At 31.5% G+C, this 20,071-nt stretch overlaps 1 pseudogene; it reads left to right on the top strand.

Annotated features, from left to right (window-relative positions):
• Positions 1-244: 244 nt before the first annotated feature.
• LOC133189201 (tyrosine-protein phosphatase non-receptor type 7-like) lies at positions 245-19,746 on the top strand (annotated as a pseudogene).
• Positions 19,747-20,071: the final 325 nt, after the last annotated feature.

The raw sequence follows: 20,071 nt of genomic DNA, 5'->3' as shown, positions 1-20,071 counted from the left end.
TGGCCCCGGGGCCTGGAATTCAAAAACATATGACACATGGTTCCCCTTTTTTTTTACATCTTCATGTGACAAAGATTCTTTTGTTAGTATTTTGGCATTTGTTTAAAAGTAACTAGTTCAGTTTTTATGGATAAAATTTGTTCCAAAATGCATTTGTCGTATTGCGCACTTTTTGACGACATCCTAAATAAGAACTCAATGCTTAAATAAACCAATCTTTGGGTTTTTCCTGCAGTTTGTAAAGATGGCTATTATGGACACAACTGTGATAAAACATGTGGTAAATGTAAAACTGGTACGATATGTCATAACATCACAGGAATCTAGCCAGAAGGGTGTCAGGATCACTGGAATGGATCAAAATGCGATGGTAATAATATAACCACATATTGATTAGATTAAGTAATGGTGTTTACATTACATTGTTATTGTGTAGACTAAGTAAACTATAATGCGTTCAAGATTGAACTGACCGGGACTACATTCTTTTTTTTTTTTCTTTTTTTTTTGGCATTTTTGATAAAGTTTTCTTGCTAGTTCATGTATTATAAGTATAAGAACTGCTTTACTGACCCATATTAGGGCATCTTCTGAAAATGACCAATTTTTCAATGGATTCAGCTAATATAAATTTTGCAATTCAAAATACCAGATTCATTGTAACGTAAAAATCAATTCATAGTACATGTAACTATGTTCATTATTTCTTATATGCATATCAATTTTTGTAGAGTGTAAAAATGGTTTTTATGATGAAAACTGTACAAAGATTTGTGGCCATTGTAAACCTTGGACATATTGTCATAATGTAACAGGGATTTGTCAAGAAGGGTGTGATGATAATTGGGACGGTTCTAAATGTATTGGTATAGTATATACTAATGACAAAAACATTTACTTCATAGCATTGTCAAATCCAAATACAGCTTTTTGATAAAACTGTCAAAAATGTACGTCGTTAATGATATAAAGAATTCAGCTACATTTGTATTTGGTAATCTTAAAGAAAGACGTGTTCATTTGCTCATATCTTGGGGTATTTGTAATGAAACGTAGACTTACATGCTATTTAACTATCCTGAATTAAAAGTTAGTGTCAGAATATACTTGATATCTACAGAGTGCAAAAATGGCTCATATGGGTTAAATTGTGAAATACCTTGTGGGAAATGCGTGAATGGAACATTTTGCCATAACATCACAGGGAAATGTCTGGAAGGTTGCGAGGATAATTGGAAGGGGATCAGGTGTGACGGTACATGTTTAAATCATGCTTATTTTTATCGATCAAAAATCAATAGTATTTTAAAATATTAATAATTTCGAATCCTATTGCAGAATTAAAAAGAAAAATCTCTAAACTGTAGATGTAATTAATTTATTTGAACCTTATCTGTATGAGTATGTGAATTAGGAATCTATCAAACCTTAATACAGTTTAAATATATTAGCTTCATTCCAGGTGCCAATCAATTATTGTTATTTTTTTTTTGACTGTGTTAACTTTCCTTCCTTATTTCTATATGTATTTTATTCAAGCTATATGTATTTTGTTCAAAAAAATTATTTTTTTAAAGTATGATGAAAATTTTTAAATACATGTAATACTTCTTTTTTTAGATCACCTGAGTTTTGCTATCTGTTTTCGTCCGTCGGCGTGCGTCGTCCGTCGTGCGTTCACATTTGAACATTTTCAGCTTCTTCTCTGGAACAACTGAACCAATTTCAACCATATTTGGCATATTGCATCTATGAGTGAAGGGGAGTAAAAATTGTAAAATTTATTACCCTTCCCACCTGGGGCCTGAGGGGTGGGGCTAAAACCATCAAAATTAAAAATCTTCTTCTTTGCTCCTGGACATCAAGCAGTCAAACTGTTGGCATGATTGGAATAAGCATTGAGACCTCTACCAAAATTGTGAAATTTAATGCCCAAGGGTCAGGGGTTCTGGTGCTAGGGCGGGGCTCTGTTGAAATATAGTGAAAATGTATTATTTCTTAATAAATTTTCTCCTCTGCTGCTGGGTATTAAGCAAACAAACAACATGTATAGTTATGATGAGGAAAGATGCTTCTTTAAAAATTGTGAATTTTATGGCCCCAGGGTCAGGGGTTCTTGTGTTAGGGTGGGGCTCTGTTGAATATATAGGGAAAATGCATTTTTAAAAATCTTCTTCTCTAATCAAGGGCAAACAAACTGAATGCATTGTTATGATGAGTTAGGGTGCCTCTTCCTATATTGTGAATTTCATGGCCCCTGGTTCAGGGGTTCTTGTGTTAGGTTGGGGCTCTGTTGAATATATAGGGAAAATGCATTTTTAAAAATCTTCTTCTCTAATCAAGGGCAAACAAACTGAATGCATATGGATGATGAGTAAAGGTTCCTCTTCCTATATTGTGAATTTCATGGCCCCTGGTTCAGGGGTTCTTGAGTTAGGACGGGGCTTTAATGATAGCATACTAAAAATGCAATAATTCTTTGACAATCTTCTCCTTTTCTCCTGGGTATTAAGCCGATGAACTAAGAGTACAGTAATGATGAGTAAGGGTGCTTCTTCCAAAATTGTGAAATTCAGGGCCCCAGGGTCAAGAGTTCTGGTGTAAGGGCAGGGTTCTGTTGAATATATAGTGAAAATGCATTATTTCTTTAAAAAATCTTCTTCTATGACTCGGGTTATTAAGGCAAACAAACTGAATACATAGGATGAGTAAGGGTGCTTCTTCCAAAATTTTGAATTTCATGGCCCCTTGGTCAGGGGTTCTGGTGATGGGGCGAGGCTTTAATGATAACATTGTAAAAAATGCAATAAATCTTTGACAATCTTCTCCTTTTCTCCTGGGTATTAAGCCGATGATCTAAGAGCATAGTTATGATGAGTTAGGGTGCGTCTTCCAAAATTGTGAATTTTATGTCCCCTGGGTCAAGGTTCTAGTGTTAGTGCAGGACTCTGGTGTTAGGGCAGGACTCAGGGCAAATTTAATACATGATACTCAGGTGACCTATAAGGCCCGTGGGCCTCTTGTTTTGTTTTGTTTTGTTTTTCATTCTCGATATATGATAGCTTTTAACACTGTTTTGATTGAAAAGACCTTTTTATCACATTTAAAGTTATTATGTGCATAGTATGTTCCATATGACTTTCACTTAAGAACTTTTTTTAGAATTACTTTCCTCGGAAAAAATCACAGCAGGAATGATTGGAGGAGTAATTACATCATTTATAATTTTAGTAGTTGTAGTGGTTTGTTCAATTATTATTACAAGGTATGTTGTTTACATTATGTTTTTGTATGTCATAGAAACGCTTTGAAATTATTTCTAAAAAGAGCAGATCTAAAGAAGGACAACAAAAAGGGTCATCTAATAATCTACTATATAGCCAGTTTATGGTTGGTCATAAGGCGGATTTAAGTCTACAACGTATACCGTTCATTTTCGCTGGTAAAATTTTGTGTGTAATAATTCATTGAATTTGAATGTATTGTACATGGAATATTTCTTTTACCATCTCTAGTGAAAAATATAAATGCTACATGCTAAATGTAGCTTGTAAAAATGTGTTATTCATATTCATTAAAAAACATTAAATACATACCAAACATCTCGTAAGTTACTTTTCTGATAGTACATATCCGAAAATACTTAAATTAAGCCAATTTTTATATTCATTAATCTTGATTATTTGCCAGAATATGTCTCTGTCCCCACCACAAAATGGCCATACGGTATATATACTGTGAATCACTTTTTATTCGTGAGAACTTTATTTTGTGGTAATAATGCGAGGCCGTCTGCTCGCAAAACTATGTTAGAAAATGACCAATATCTGCCCCAAAAATAAAACTGATGGAAAAATCTTTCATCCTGTTCTAAACCAGGAGAGTGCCTTCACACTTGAGAGCATTAACTATTTTCATCAGGTATGACGTCATAAGTTAGACATGACGTAAAGAAGATGGTGTAGGCTCAAATTTTTAATGATTTAGAAGGAAAAAAGAGTATTTACGTCGATATTTTGATTAAAAGTCATCGAGTGCAGGTCCCCCTAGCCCTATCGTTTGATATAATGATTAAGTAGAGTTATAATATCTGGGGCAAGCTTGCGCTCAGTAAATATATGCTAAACTTGAATATATTGTCCATTTTGTCCTTTATCTCGAAAATAACGAAAATTTTGTTTGTGGCGTCACAGAAACAAGCCTTGACGATAATCTACTTCCAGACTCTAATGAGGTCTGTCAATTCAGAATTTTTACACGATAATTGTGTACATTTCATTGACAAGGAATTTTCAAAACTTGCCTTTTATGGGGGCAAATATATGCGTTTACCGCATATTGTTTGGTTTTTTTTTAATTTTGCATATAATTCTACTCCTTAAGATTATATGGAGCAATAACTAAAATTTTTGACGTTTTTTTTTTTTTAAAATACAGGTCAGCTTTTCTTTCAGTCGTTTTAATTGTTATTTTTATTGCTCTTTTGATGATTAGAGTGCATGTTTTCTTGGATGTTTCCGAATAACCACCGAGATCGAGAAATGTTTGAATTAAAATTATATTTTAAACAATATTTCAAGACAAAGGATGTTATCTTTCAACATTCAGGAAGGAAGGAATTTTATCAACAGCTGCGAAATACATCTGATCGTTTCCATAATAGAGATCCTTCAAATATTAATGGTAATTATCAATAAGAAATTATAAATTGTCAAACATGAGTAAGCTATCTATAGTTACGACAGAAATCATTGAAAAAAAAATGAAAATTCTTTCATGTTTTACTCAGAATATTTCAGGGTTGGCCGGGAAATACCAGTGGTGGGAATTACCAGTGGTCAATACCGGTATTTCCCGTCCCGGGAAATACTACAAATTTACTTTAAAGTGGGAAATACTGGGAAATACAAAATTGAAGTTTTTTTATTTCTTTAATTCATTCAATCTTATGCAAAATTCAGAAATAAAATAAATGTAAAAACAGATGAATAATATTGAATGTGTCTCAAACTGCAATTTTACATATTCAGAGTGTATCACTACTCCAGGTCCCCTACCCATAAGCATTCTGTAGCAGTACATGTTTCCCTGGCAGTATATTAAGAACAGAACTGAAGTTGTTTAAATTCAAGTTTCTTTTCAGTTTTGTAAAATTATTAAGTTTATTAATTATAAATACAAGAACAAAATAAACTTGCTTCAATCCTTCTATAAACACCTTAGTTATTACAATCAATCATGTTGTTTTAACAAATTGCTCTGGACAGTTTTATGCTCCTATTTTGAGAGATAATTACTTTGAGTAGAACTGAAAGGCTTCTTCTTATGTATGATATTTACACCATACTCTACATGTAGTAATTTTCTTAGTTTTCTTAGATCCTTCATTAGTTACATAAAAACCCCAACTAGGATCTTTGGGACCTTTAAAGACTACATCAGACTCAAGCATGAAACACATAACACTCATGACTGGAATATGAAAATAGTGTCATATGCATATAATTATGTAAAATGAATTACTTGGAAACCAAACTATTTTGAATCAGGAACAGAGATACCGGGTAGATATTTTAGCCAATAAGGTGTCTATACCCTGACAAATATGATTAAAATTATGAAATACATAGGTTATTTCTTATTTCCCAGTATTTCCCGGGAAACACCAGTAAATCCCGGGGATTACCAGTATTTCCCACTGTCCTGGGAAATACGAGTATTTCCCGGTTTTTTGCCAACCCTGGAACATTTGCATGTGCACAATAAAGTACTCATATATTTAGATTTATTGTGATTTTTTTTATTAATTATTAAAAGGTCCTTCGCCACAACCATCACTTGAAGAGCAATTAGCGAGTCTTGACTTTTCTGGTGATTGTGTATATTACAACACGAATCAAATAAGCAGCGACATCAAAATTGATGATCTACAGAGCTCGATTTCAACAAAAAGTGCGGGAGAAAAATCCCCTTTCTTTTTGGAATATAAGGTAAAACGAACCTTCGTCCTCTCAAATATACTTTTTTTTACTTTTCTAAGGCAAATGAAAGACTTTTAATACATGTAAGTACCAAATGAATTAATGATTTTAATTACCAAAATCAATGAACAATGTTACAATAACAGTGAATATACTATACTAGCTTATAGATTTTAATTCCCGTACCTCATGCCTCATCCTTTTTGCATGTACCATATTTCAATTGCCTTTGTCATTCTTTAGTCTCCACATTTAATACTTATACGATTGTAAGACGAACTGAGAACTTCATGTCATTATAGGTAAATAGCTAATAGGTCATAACTAATGTCATCAAAGGTCAGTATCTCATGTCACTACTTCATGTCGTTACCGATCAGCATCTAATTTTATTACAGGTCAGAATCTCAAGTCATTACCGGTAATATGTCATTAGTATATCTATAGTATCAGTACTTCTGATCATAACAGGCCAATATAGGTTAACATCTCATATCATGTTATGCTATAACAGGTCAGAATCTCATATTATTACATGTATATTACAAGTATATTATGACATTACATGTCAGTATATCTTTTTTCATGGCAATGCATGTCAGTTTTAGGTCAATACCAGTGAGTATCTCATTCAGGGTGCATTAATGTATGAAAAAGGTAATGAACAGTGATCGATCTCAAAAAATCTTTAAGCAATACAAATCTGTGAAGAGGACATGTCACTTCAAAGCACATCAGTATCTTAGGATTCAGTATCTCACAATAACTGGATCACAGGTCATAACGGATTATTGCATCTATCTAAGGTCAACACAGGTTAGTTTCGTTTCATATGTTTACAGCTCAGTATATCATGGTAAAACAATTCAGTATTTCATATCATTAGATCAGCATCTAATTCATTATATGCATGAACTCAGAAAAGTTTAGGTGGTCTTTCTGTTGCAAAACTTCCTTTAATTTAATTTTTTGTAATATGCATTTTTGAATAATTGATTTTGAACGTAAATGAGATGTATTCCTTATATAAAGTTAATGGTGTTCAATTACACTGCACACGTTTGAGATAACAAACAGTGATTCATCGCTAAAATCTTTAAAACAGCAGAAATTAGTGAACAGGGCATAAAACAAGGACCACTGGAATATCCAGAGGTAGAATCACGTACAAAGGAGAAGTTAGCATCCCCTGTCGACCGGCCACACCCGCTTTGAACCTCATGTATTGATCTGGTCGGCAGAATAATCCGTAGTTATTTTAGTATAAAAACAATGAACTAACAAGTGGCATAAAACATGTCAGTCAAAATACGACACAATAATAGATTTAATAGATTGTATTTGCAAATAAGAGACTTATAAGGTACATAGAAATTTCAAAATGTTGACTTCAAACAAGATTTTAAAATCCCTGTAAAGTCAACTTATTTTTTACTCGCCTTACTTTTTAAGTTTAAAAATTGATCGTACTAAAAGCATGCACCTTTGAAGAGACATAAACACTGTATACAGATGATAGTGGAATATTACTATACAAATAAAGTTGAAGATGGAAAAGCTGAAAACATCTTTTTTGTCATTAGGTTATCAGTTAGCTGCCGATTACCATATATAGCCATTAAAAATACCAATCTGAAGCAGATGTGGCAGACTCTCTGGTGTCGTTTCTTTTTTCGAGCTCACTGGGTTATTTCGAGTTAACGTATGAATGAAATGTTAACTGATAAAAAAAAGTATAATCGATATATCTAAATGTCGAATTAAAGTTTGATTTTGAAGAATAATTTTCTTTTCTTTTCAAAACACATGTCAGAGACTTCCATCGGAAGATGAAAATAAATGCCAAACTGCTCAGAAAAAAGACAACATCACAAAGAACCGATTCAAAACGACATTTCCGTGTAAGAATGTTTATCCCATTCAGTTTCTTTCCTTCGGTCTTTTAATGAATTATTATTTTGAAAAAAGGAAGGATTTAAATACGAAGTTTTCTTCTATTTCAGATGAACATTCCAGAGTAATTCTTAGAGAGAAATGGCAGAAAGATGACAATTATTATATAAATGCAAACTATGTCAGAGTAATATTTTTTTTTCTTTTGAGTAATCGTATGAATTTATTTTTTTTTAAATGTTTTGTCAGACTGTATTTGAACCATATCTTTTCAGGATTTAAACGGGGAACGGCGCTTCATTGTAACACAAGGTTGGGATTCTTTAAAAATATTTTTTGTAATTAAATGATTATCTGCTATCCCACCAAACTTGTTTTAAATAAATCATACAATAGTTTTTAACATGTATTTAACATGTTGATCCTATACAAAAGATTTTTTTTTCAAAATTTGCGTACAGGTTCACAAAAGAATACCATAACAGACTTTTGGAGAATAATATGCCAGGAAAATATTGAATGTGTTCTTTTTCTGGCAAATCTTGTAGAGAATGGAAAGGTATGCCAAAAGCTGAAATTGGATGGTTTTCTGCCTGTTTGTTTTTGGGTTTATTTTTTTTTATTTTCTTGTTTGATTTCTGTGCTGCATTACTATTTTCTTATGCTTGAAAATTATTTTCATTTTTTATTATTTTTTTTAATTTGAAAGCATGTCATATTCTCACTTTTTAATCTTTGTTTAGAAGAAATGCATGCAGTATTGGCCAAATAAGGACCACCCTTTGAAAATCCTTCCATGTTAAGTTTCTTTGTTGGAAGGAACTAATTATGCTTTCTATACGGTTCGACAGTTCTCAATACAGAGACAAGATGTATGTTGTTTTTTTTTTTTTTTACATAGCTTACGTTTTCACATAGCTTACATATTTAGAGAATGAATTCATTGCGCTACGAAGCAATGTAGATCTGCAAATTTCGTAATCAGATTTTTTTTAACATTTGGAAAATTCAAAAGAATGCATATCATAGCTGATATGTGTAAAAATATTAACATTATATCATATTTTTTTTATATTAGTCAAAAACCTCAAGGACAATCACCCAGTTCCATTACACGGCTTGGCCTGACCATGGCACTCCAGAAGAGATAGGACTTGTACAGTTCCACAGAGCTGTGAACAATCCAGAAGAGATAGGACTTGTACAGTTCCAAAGAGCTGTGAACAATAGATATGAACCTGGTTCTCCTTTACTGGTCCATTGCAGGTTGGTGATTAAATAATACTTTCTTGTAGAAAAGTAGAAAGTAAAACATTTTGATCAGAACCTCTGACATAAAACTATCATTTTTCAATTTAATATTAATAAGATATTTGAATTATACAATGAAAATTGTACAACATTAAATTAAAATTAATGAAATCAAAGTTAGCAAGAAATAATATTCATGGGGGACAACTTGTTGTGGTGGAAAGGTATTTAGAAGAAAATATACAGATTCTTATTCAGATTTTACTCAGTTTGGAGGAACTTTGGACCTTTATATATTTATCACGAAATATGTCATGTTATTATATGCTATACAGGTTTCATATGATATTTTAGAACCTTTACATATTTTTTAACATACTTTGCCAAAAAATGTAGATATATTGTAAAAATCAACAAGGGTTTTAGATTTTGACCTATACTTTGCACTCAGGGAAGGTAAGTAGCGAGGAATCCTTATCTTTTCAACGCTTACCGTGACACAGGACCTCGTTTTTAAGGTCTCATCCGAAAGTCCCGTAACGTTCACTTCTTATGTCGGGCGCTTGTCGAAGGAACAGTCGTTATCTTCGTTTCCGTCTTAGCTTTAGCGCGCTGAACGAGAATCGAACCCTCTTCTTCCTAATCACGAAGCAAACGCCCTACCACTAGGCTACCTTGGCTAGTAATTGAGGTTAAAGTAATAAATATAAAAGGTACAATTTCAACGCAAAATGGTTAAGTTTATTCTTCTGTTGCTTTAGTAATATGCCTACTGACCCCCGATGTTCTTTACAATTTTGAATTATCCTGTATGTGTAAAAAACAAAAACAAACAAACAAACAAACTTACTAAAATATAGTTTTAAAAAATCTTTGATATAACTATTGTCAAGAGTGAAACAGTAAGGAAGACTGATTTTAATTATTGCAATTGGATCTTTTATAATGAACAATCTATTTAAAACGAATACACGTAATTCATAAATACGTACCGAAAAGTGATGCAATGTATCTATTTAAATATTTTTAGGCCAAAAGTTCAAAGCTCAGCCAATTCGTTATTTTCAAAAATAATTCCATTTAATAAAGTATCTGATATAGATCTGTCCTGCTATAAATGTAAGTCTGCAGTGATCTGTTTAATTTTATTAAATTAGTAAATTTATTCACTATTATTGATGTTTGCAGGAAAATTTGATTCTCATGAAATTCTTGGAATTTGGACAAAAAGATTTCTTGATATGCAGATTTCAGTTTCGTGCTTTTGCACATTTTCTAATGGAAATCACGATTGGAACATAATAAAGATACTACATACATATTGATTATTATCGGAATACATAACAATCAATTACATGAACTTTACCTTTTCAGTGCCGGGGTGGGGAGAACGGGGACATATATCGGTCTGAATGTGTTACTCCAACAAGGGAGAGAAACGGGGCGGATCAATGTTTTTGAGTTCGTGAAGCAAATGAGAGAGGACCGTATGAACATGGTTCAAACAGTGTGGTAAGATTACTTTATATCAGGGATGGGGTAATTGAAAAAAGTAATTGTAATTGACTGTAATTAATTACATTTTTTGAAGTAATTGGAAGTATTTTGTAATTGAACATTTTTTCAATTACTTGTAATTGTAATTTAATTAATTACTTTATATAATACATATTCATGATATATCGTCACCACTACCTCCCCATTTTACTGGTTTTTATTTCATTGTTCAACATATCCTCAATCCTTCAATTATACAAAATCTTAGGTTAATGCTTTCAAAAAAAAATAATCAAATGATTGGCTTGATAATAATAAACTAGTTTCTTTCTAATCATTATGTAAATTTTGAATTTTTTGATCTATGTTTATAAATATGAATTTTGAACCACCTATCTTAGGTCTATTCAGCTATGAAACACACATTTATTATATTTCAATCTTTGTTGTTTGATCAATAATAAAGAAAAAGAAGGTGTGTGTCATTAATTAAGTTCTCTCTTGTTGGGAAGAGATAATTGCCCTCCAGATCACAGCTTTAAATTGCAATCAAAACAAATCAACTCCTCTAAAGAGATATTCATTCCATGATTTAGAAGACAAAACCAATGAAGATAATTATTTCAATTTAAAATGCTCCGCTAGCTTTAGAAAAAAAACTTTCAATTTGATAATTATTTTAACATCTAAACAGATTTTTATGAATGAATTTTCTATCTGTACAATTCTGATTTATGAAGTAAAATTGTTCAACATAAATAGCAATTTAGGATGTTCAGGTTACCTTCAAAGGAAATATTTAATTTGAGGGGTTACAGTTGCGACTCATTTCACTCTATTAAAATACTCACTTTTAATCATATATATCAGGAGCCATGCTATTTGTGTACATGTAGGTTTTGTGTGGTGGAAACTGCATCAAACTGATCTCGGTTAGTTCTTTAAGGAGATTCTTACTGTTTTGTTAATAAATGTTATAAATTAAACCAGAACGATACACAATGCCTATAGCATATTATTTCTTGTACTGTTTGTGCAGAGGCTGAGCTTATATACAAATAAATGATGTTCTGTATATTCACTGACAAGGATTATAAAAATTTTCAAAAAATTAAAAATGTAATTTGTAATTTAATTAATTACTTTTGCAAATTAATTGTAATTTAATTAATTACATGTCTTAGAATGCCTGTAATTTAATTGTAATTTAATTGAAGAAAAAGTCAAAGTAATTGTAATTTAATTAATTACTTTTTAAAGTAATTGACCCCATCCCTGCTTTATATGTTTGTTTGATTGGTTGGTTGTTGTTTTTTAACATGATATATTAAAAAAAAATTATGGATTTTTCTATTTGTTCTATATTTTACATTTCCGAAATTTATCGTCCTTGAACCATTAGAGAACCTTTATGTTTTGTTAGGAGCAGTATGTGTTTCTGCATAGAGCCTTACTCTGTGGATTTCAAGATATAGAGACTGTGATATCTGAACGTGACATTCAAAGAAAAGTGCACACTCTTCTGAAGAAACTTCACCTTTTAATCAGCAAAAACTGAACAAGGAGTTTCAGGTTAGGCAAGTGACCAACGTGTACGAACTAAACCCACATGGTTCATCAATAAATTGTTGATGTTTTGAATTTGTTAGTCCCCTACCGGTGAAACCGGAGGGGACTATAGGTTTCGTCTGAGTCTGTCCGTCCGTTTGTCCGTCTGTCTGTCTGTCTGTCCCTCTGTCTGTCTGTCAGTCTGTCCTACTTGGTTTTCCACACTTTTTTTCTAAACGCTAACAGATATTGAGCTGATTTTTGGTATGTTAGTGTATCTTGATGAGTTACAGATCAAGTTTGCACTTCGTTCCGCTTCAATGATTTTTGGCGGAATTACGACCTTTTCAATTTTCCAGGGTTTCCGCATTTTTTCCCTAAAATTTATTTTAATCTATCTGTAACATTAAAATCACTTTTTTCCAACTTCTTAATTTTAGAGATTAAAAAGTAGCATGTATAATATTTTTTGATGTAAACAAGGGAGCTAACTGGCTGCCCAAGAAAGGCGAACCGCTACATTGCGAACCTTTTACCATAACTGCCACATGTAAGAATACAGGGTTTGACATTGACGGCATCCAGCAAGATCGTATTCTTATATCAACAAACGTAAGGCGATTTACAGCAAAAAACTGCATTTTTTTACCTCAGTAAATCTGTTCTTACATTTATGTTAATTTCGTTTTAAAAAATAAGATACTCTTTGCATCATTAATTCATATTAAACATAAGTTTCATATATTTTTGAAACAAGGATTACAAATCGTACATCGACTTCTTCCAATTACCATCGGGAAATGATGACGCTTTACTGAAATGCGCAAAGATGCTTCTAGAGAAAGAAAAAAACATCAAATTCTCTTTTTATAAGCAAGTAAGAGTAAACAAATCTGATTAATATCCTTAGCAAATTCGATTAAAGAAAATCGTTTTAAACACATACAGTATACAAATTTCACTTATTTTGACCAATTGAATACATATGATGTGATTGGTAAGATTAATCAAATCCAAGCATTTCGACAAAAGCACAATAATATAACCCCCGAACTTTATTTTTTTCCCCTTAACAGTTGAAAAGACACTTTTGAAACACTAAAATTATTTCTTTGTTTTATCATACCTAAAATAACAGTTGCAACATGCAAATATAATACATAACCTGCGTAAATAGTGATTGGAAAGGTGTTACGTTTAATGTAACGCAATAAAGAAAGATATTATATTGTCAGGATTATATTTATACGTCTTGAAATCATTAACTTAAATTGCAAAAAATACTTAAATATTGTTTTATTGATCCTTACATTATTGATTAATCACGAACCAGTTTACTAGTGTATTTTTTTTTTTTTTCATTTTTTTGAATCGCAGGACTTTTTAGTTATTTTTTTATTTCTTAATCCAGGATCTAACTAGTTTTGAAGTAAATTGTATTTATTACTCCAGTTAACAACAAAATGGCTTGAATAAGAGATAAACGAGGCAATATTCAAGGAACATATTAAATAAACATGCATATTTCTGAATTATCAATGAAAAAAAAAAGATGTTTTCCTTTTGTTTCCTTGACATCTTTTTATAAGTGTAAGAAATGTTGAGAAAACTGTTTATTTTACACTAGTCACAAAAGTCTGTCATCTTTTTATAATTGTATATATACCAATTAAAGTTATCTTTCGTAAGATCGATAAGAAAATTTCCTTGAAATTTTAAAATTATCATAAAATTATAACGAAATAAATTTAGAAAGATGTTGTGCCAATACCTTTGTTATGTTATGGAGTCTCCTTTGAGTATTCTTTCTGGCATTTTCGTTTATTTTCAAAGCATAAAATGTCTGCCAAAATAATGCAATTTTATAACGTTGTGTTCATTTAAAAGTAATGGTGCCGGTTCACCAGGAATATTCTGCGTTTTATATAACGCCCTTCAACAACTTCGAATAGACGGAGAAGTGGACATATTTACAAGAGTCCGTCAGATACAGACTAGGAGACCAGAAGTCATTACAACGTTTGTAAGTGTAGAGGAAAAGCGTAACCAGTTACCCTTTTCTTTCAAGGTTGTATTTCTATTATATTTAAATTTTAAAAAATGAACTTTCTAGAATCGAATCAATTCCAAATGATATCCAATAATAGCATTTTTTCAACAAATTCTCAGTTTTCTAACACTAAAGATGACATCCTATCAGAGGTATTTAATTTTCCATGACACAATTTATGTCCTGTCATCGTTGATGATATCCTATAATTAGTAAACATCTTGTTAACTAGTCCCCGTCATTATCAATGGTAGCCTTTTTATCCCATAACAATGTCTAACGGTGACGGTTATTTGGAATGATAAACTACGAGAATTAGTTAATAATGATAAGCTTAATTCCCAAATGATGTTGATTTTTATTCTTTTTAGGAGGATTACAGGAAGTGTTATCAATTACTTTGCGGCTCAGTTTCGTCTGAAGGAATATATGTTAATTTTTGAGGTGCAAAAAAGTGATAACCCTATGCAAAGAATATATTAACATTCTCCTTAATGCAGAGTTTATGAAACCCTGTCTTTCTTGATTTAGTAAAGCAAACTGATCACATATTACTTGAAAGTACAAGCGTAATTAATTTTCTGTTTATAATGGTTTTATGTTCATTTTCGTTACAGGATTTTTTTTCTACTCTCGGACTTGAAATTGTACATGTACATATTTCTTTACCATACACTGAACAGTTTTATTTTGATTATTTTAAAATAATTTCTTTTGCATCCATTGACAACAAGATCTATCAGTATCTATACTGAAATGTCAACATGTTGGGAGTTTTTCTGGCAAGGCAAGTAAGGTGTGAGAAAGCCTTACAACAATCCACCAATGCGTAGTTACAAATATTTCCATCATGGTTTGCTTCATAATGAAATAAAATATCTTTAATCAGAAGAAGGGAGGTATTGTTCATTGGAGTTTTTTGTCCTTAAGATGATTTAAATTAATCGCTTGTATCTTTTGTGAAAAGAAACCTTATGCAAACACATAATATTTTATATCTTAGGTTACAAAGACTGCAGAACATGTAGCGCATTATCAGAGGTTACTGGTAATTCACAAATGTTTTATAGTATCATTCTCAAAAATGTTATAATTATAGTTTAATTTTTAAGTTGTAAATTGAAGAACTCGTGCAACATCTGAAGAGTTATTGATAATATGCATAACTACATGAAAGATCTGTCCAAGATTGGTCAAAGCAGAACAAATAAACATATTTGAAATATGTTGTTTCAGCGGCATGGTTTTCTATCAATTGTCTTGTTTTACATACCACCTAATTATTTTTTTTCTTTTTTCTTTTTTTTTTTTTTTGTTGTTGTTGTTGTTGTTGTTGTTTTTTTTTTGTTTTGTTTTGTTTTGTTTTTTTTGTTTTTTTTATTTATCATTTGTCTATCTTTGATACTTTGAGTTATCCATTACATCATACGAGGGGTTATCAAAAAGGTTGTGGACTGATGCTATAAAATTAATACTATGAAGTCTGTGCTTACAAAATTTATAAGGAACATAAAACAAGAAAAGTTTAAGAAATGTTGAAAATTCTACCTCGATACTTTGATAATATGCCAAATTATTATAGAATAAAAAGACATTATTTGATCAACTGGCGGTGTCGCCATTTAGTTTCATCACGTTCGACGACATCATTGTTTCTCAATGTCCGCTCCCTATACCTCATACATTTATCTTGATGGGATTCCCTGGAGTTAAGTAAAGACTTAAACCTGTCTTGTTTATATGGCTTTACAATGTCATGAACAGCGGCTTAAAATGCATATAATATTGTAAATGGAATTATACACATGGAAAGACCCTCACATGATCATGCCAGCATATTTTGCTTGTCGGAGTTCAATATCTACCACACATGATCAACGTCACTTTTCGACGTGACTGACTTAAACATCGACTACAATTCGACATAAACTCTGCATCTCTCATCTCCCTGAATTTTTTTTTCGGCGTTTAAAACTAGTACTCTGGATGGATTTTATTTCTCTGTAGTCCTTTTAAACATTTCCTAAGGCTATGTCAGTTTTTCCAGCGGCAAAACGTTATAGAATGTTGGAAAAAGCCCCCCCCCCCCCACTTTGACGTCATTTTCAAGTCCTTACTTGTTTGGACACTCCATATAAAATTTACGATAAAATTGAATAGAACTTACAGAATGAGGTAAAAATTGCAAATTTTACGGAACAATTGTGTCATACCACATGCCTGAATAAACGGGATTGATTTATGTTAAAAGAGGTTTTTTTTTCAGTTACACTCAGGTAGAAAAAAAAAAACGTCATGTTCGAGGTCGCGCCGCCTGGACATACTATTGCTTAAAAAAACATTAACAATTTATCAAAAAATAAAACTATGGATTTGTGGTTTACTCCACGGAAAAGATAATGCCAACTAAATGTATTAAAATTCATTTATGTACCTATAGCGGTTTTAATTTTATGGCGCTAGTCCACGAACTTTTTGATAATCCCTCGTGCACTAGAACATGAAATTTGTTTTACGTTGCTTGTGACTTGCTCATTAAAATAGTATTGCTAAAGAAAACATGATAATACATTTGGTGTCTATCAGATGAAGTATCTTTTTCCGATGGTTCAAAGTGTGTTTCATAATAGCGCAGTCTGTAAACAGCTGAAGAGAGACATATCGTAGCAAATAAACATCCTCAAAGGATGATATTTCAAGGACAGATACAAATCTTTCTGACCTACATACTCGAGATATTTGTTCAATTGTATCAAATGTGTTAACATTTCTACATATATTGTTTACATACACACATTATATGTGATATTTTTGTCAGAATTTTTTAATTTAAACTTCGGGTCTAATTATCCAATCTTATCTATTCATCTTGAATGGGTGTTCCCCAGTCATTTGCTTTATTCAAAGCAGCCATTTCACTGCAATGAATCCAAGCAAACTATAATTTCGTTGAGCAGTGTGTTTTGAGGAACAGATATCGCACATCCGTTTAAACTATTTTTTGTGCTAGTTCTTTATGATTTATTTATAAATTTAGACATACTTTTCTCTAGTTTATTAAAGCTGTCGTTAAATTTTCAAGAACATGAAGCATTTTCACGGCATGTTATTTAAACCATTTGAAAGAAAAACGGATACCCATTTATAGACTTTTACCGGTTTAATTTTGAAGAAGACGTCAAGAATAAATAAAAATTACTCTTTTTTGAGAGTATGGGTGCATTTCTTTTGTCTAATATAGTCATTTTCATGCACATTCAGTTCAGTTCAGTTCTTTATTCCGTGGGACGTACATCCGATAAGCATTACAGTACAATATTGTATACTTATCAATTACATACATAGTACAATAACATGTATTACACTTACAAACTTGTGTTATTTACATACTATAATATAGCTGATTGTTTTAAGCATTCTAATCGTAATTTATTAGAATGGTATATATATTTCCTAATGATTTACATCTTTGATATTTGTTAAAAAAAATAGTTGTATTAGTTTAGAGACACTTCGTCTTCGGGAGTAGTAGTGTTTGATAAACTTGTCTATTAAATATTGAAAAACTGGACAAATGAATAAAAAAAATTAAATTCACCCTCATTATCATTAAAATTACATAAATCACACATTAAACAAGTGTGTCAACTAAGTAATAAGTAATAATTATATTCCAAGTATCAGCTGTGCATCATTTGGCTTTGATAAAATAGAATTCTAAGGCTCGATATAGAAAATGTCATGTGTAAGCGCAATAGGAGGTTTTTGGTATAAAATTAAATAAAAAAAAGTAAGATTTTCACATCTGCAACTTCAAAGCAGCAGGGTTGTGCAGTTACAAAAGTCTTCGTTATATCGCCGTCATTACGTGCACTAGCAAAGTATTTTCAATTTCTTCTAACACTGCAATAAATTTGATTATAAGAATCAACAGACCAGAATCATGCTGCAGCGCATTATATATATATATATATATATATATATATATATATATATATATATATATATATATATATATATATATATATATATATATATAGCTCAAACAGTAAAGTGTATGGCCTTGTACATTTGAGGCAAATCGCGAATATGTTTATTGTATTCTATTTCCCTATGCTTCTCTGTCACTGTGAAGCTTTTTGACGTCTAGAAAGATTATCTAAGCAATTTTTAAAAACGTTTATATTTTCCGTTTTATTGCTAATATCTTAAAAGGAAGGACGACCTTATACTATAATTATCAAATCAATGATATTTCTCTAGGTCACTTGAAACTCACCAAGTCAAGGCTAGTGATGCCGTTTGTAATATGGTAAGATCGGTTTCTAATTACTTATCAGTAGTGATATAAAACAGTTCACATGTTTTAATCAATAATGTTTAAAATACATGTATGAAGTTTTTACCTAAGCATTATCATGTGAAATTTTGTACTTCAGTATTGATATTTCATTTATTATGGCGTCACAATGATATTTCCCTTTCTAGGCATCACAAATGTAAACACGGGTCTTCCTTTTCGTATCTGTGCTATTTCTATTGGAATTGACATGTCATGGTAGCCTAGTGGTAGGGCGCTCGCTTCGTGATCGGGAGGCCCGGGTTCGATTCTCGATCGCCGCGCTGCGTCAAACCTAAAACGTAAACATAGGTAGTGACTATTCCTTCGACAAGCACCCAGCACTAGAAGTGAAAGTCACGGGTCTTTCGGATGAGACCTTAAAAACCAAGGTTCCGTGTCACGGTAAGCGTTGGCATGATAAAGAAACCTTACTGCTCAGTGACCCTGATTGCCGAGTAAAGGTCTAAATGAAAGGCCCTTCACCGGCATACGGTGACGTCTTTATATGAGTGAAAAATTCTCGAATGGGAATTAAACAATCAATCTATTGCGATTGTAGAAACCCTGGTGATGTACATCGCAAACCCTTTTGAAAAGTTATTATGTAATTTATTGAAAACTTCATAATATATACATCTTCTCTAAAGGGAATATGAAAATAAAGCTTAATTCCTATTTTTTCCCTTCTAAAAAAATATGTGTTACTCAAAAGCAAAAATGTTTGATATTTTAAATATATGATTTTTTTTAGTTATGACGTCAAAAGAACATAGTGTTTTTTTTAATGAACTTAATTCGAAACTGACGTTGGTAATCTCATGTCACCGGAATATATTGATTTTTACAAAATCTATTTACCGGTATATTGATTTTCATGTGTACAACTAGGAAAAATTATAACTCATTCCTTGTTCCTTTTTATCAGTAAAGAATAACAGCAGGTACACTTTCAATATGATTAAAATTACAAATGTTAATATCAGAGAAAACTATAAATCTATGTTTAGTTGTGGTTCATTTTAATAATGCCATTATATACACCCGGTTCTTTAAAACTAATATGCAGGAACAGGCAATTGATTGTGTTTAAACTATTGTAGACCTGTGATAGCATATCTATCTTAAACAAAGTGAGAATTAAAAATACAACAAAGGGCATGACACTGTATCCAAAAGAGGTGTGAGAGTCCTCTAGGAAAGAGAAATTATATTATGATTTGATCTATAGTCGGGTTCTTTTTGTTCAGACAGCAAAAAGAAATTTAACTTTGTTTGCTTCAGTGGAGACTTTTTCCTTCATAGTGATGTACCGTCAAAAAGGCCACATTTGTTTCATTATTGTTATCATTTTTATCAATTTCTGAAAAAAAATCTATGTTTCCGTTTCTTAATAGTTCCATATTCAAGGCTTTGTTACGTTATACTGATTTTGACATCACAAGCATTTTGGCTTAAACACATGATCTAATTAGATCCAGTCAAAGAGCTAAGAATGAAAGAGCAAAATTA

Source organism: Saccostrea echinata, unplaced genomic scaffold (genome assembly GCF_033153115.1).
Source record: "Saccostrea echinata isolate AGI-Se365-2 ecotype Australia unplaced genomic scaffold, CSIRO_AGI_Sech_v1 ptg000017l, whole genome shotgun sequence".
In the NCBI taxonomy this organism is placed as follows: domain Eukaryota; kingdom Metazoa; phylum Mollusca; class Bivalvia; order Ostreida; family Ostreidae; genus Saccostrea; species Saccostrea echinata.
This window is presented reverse-complemented; position numbering and strand designations above follow the sequence as displayed.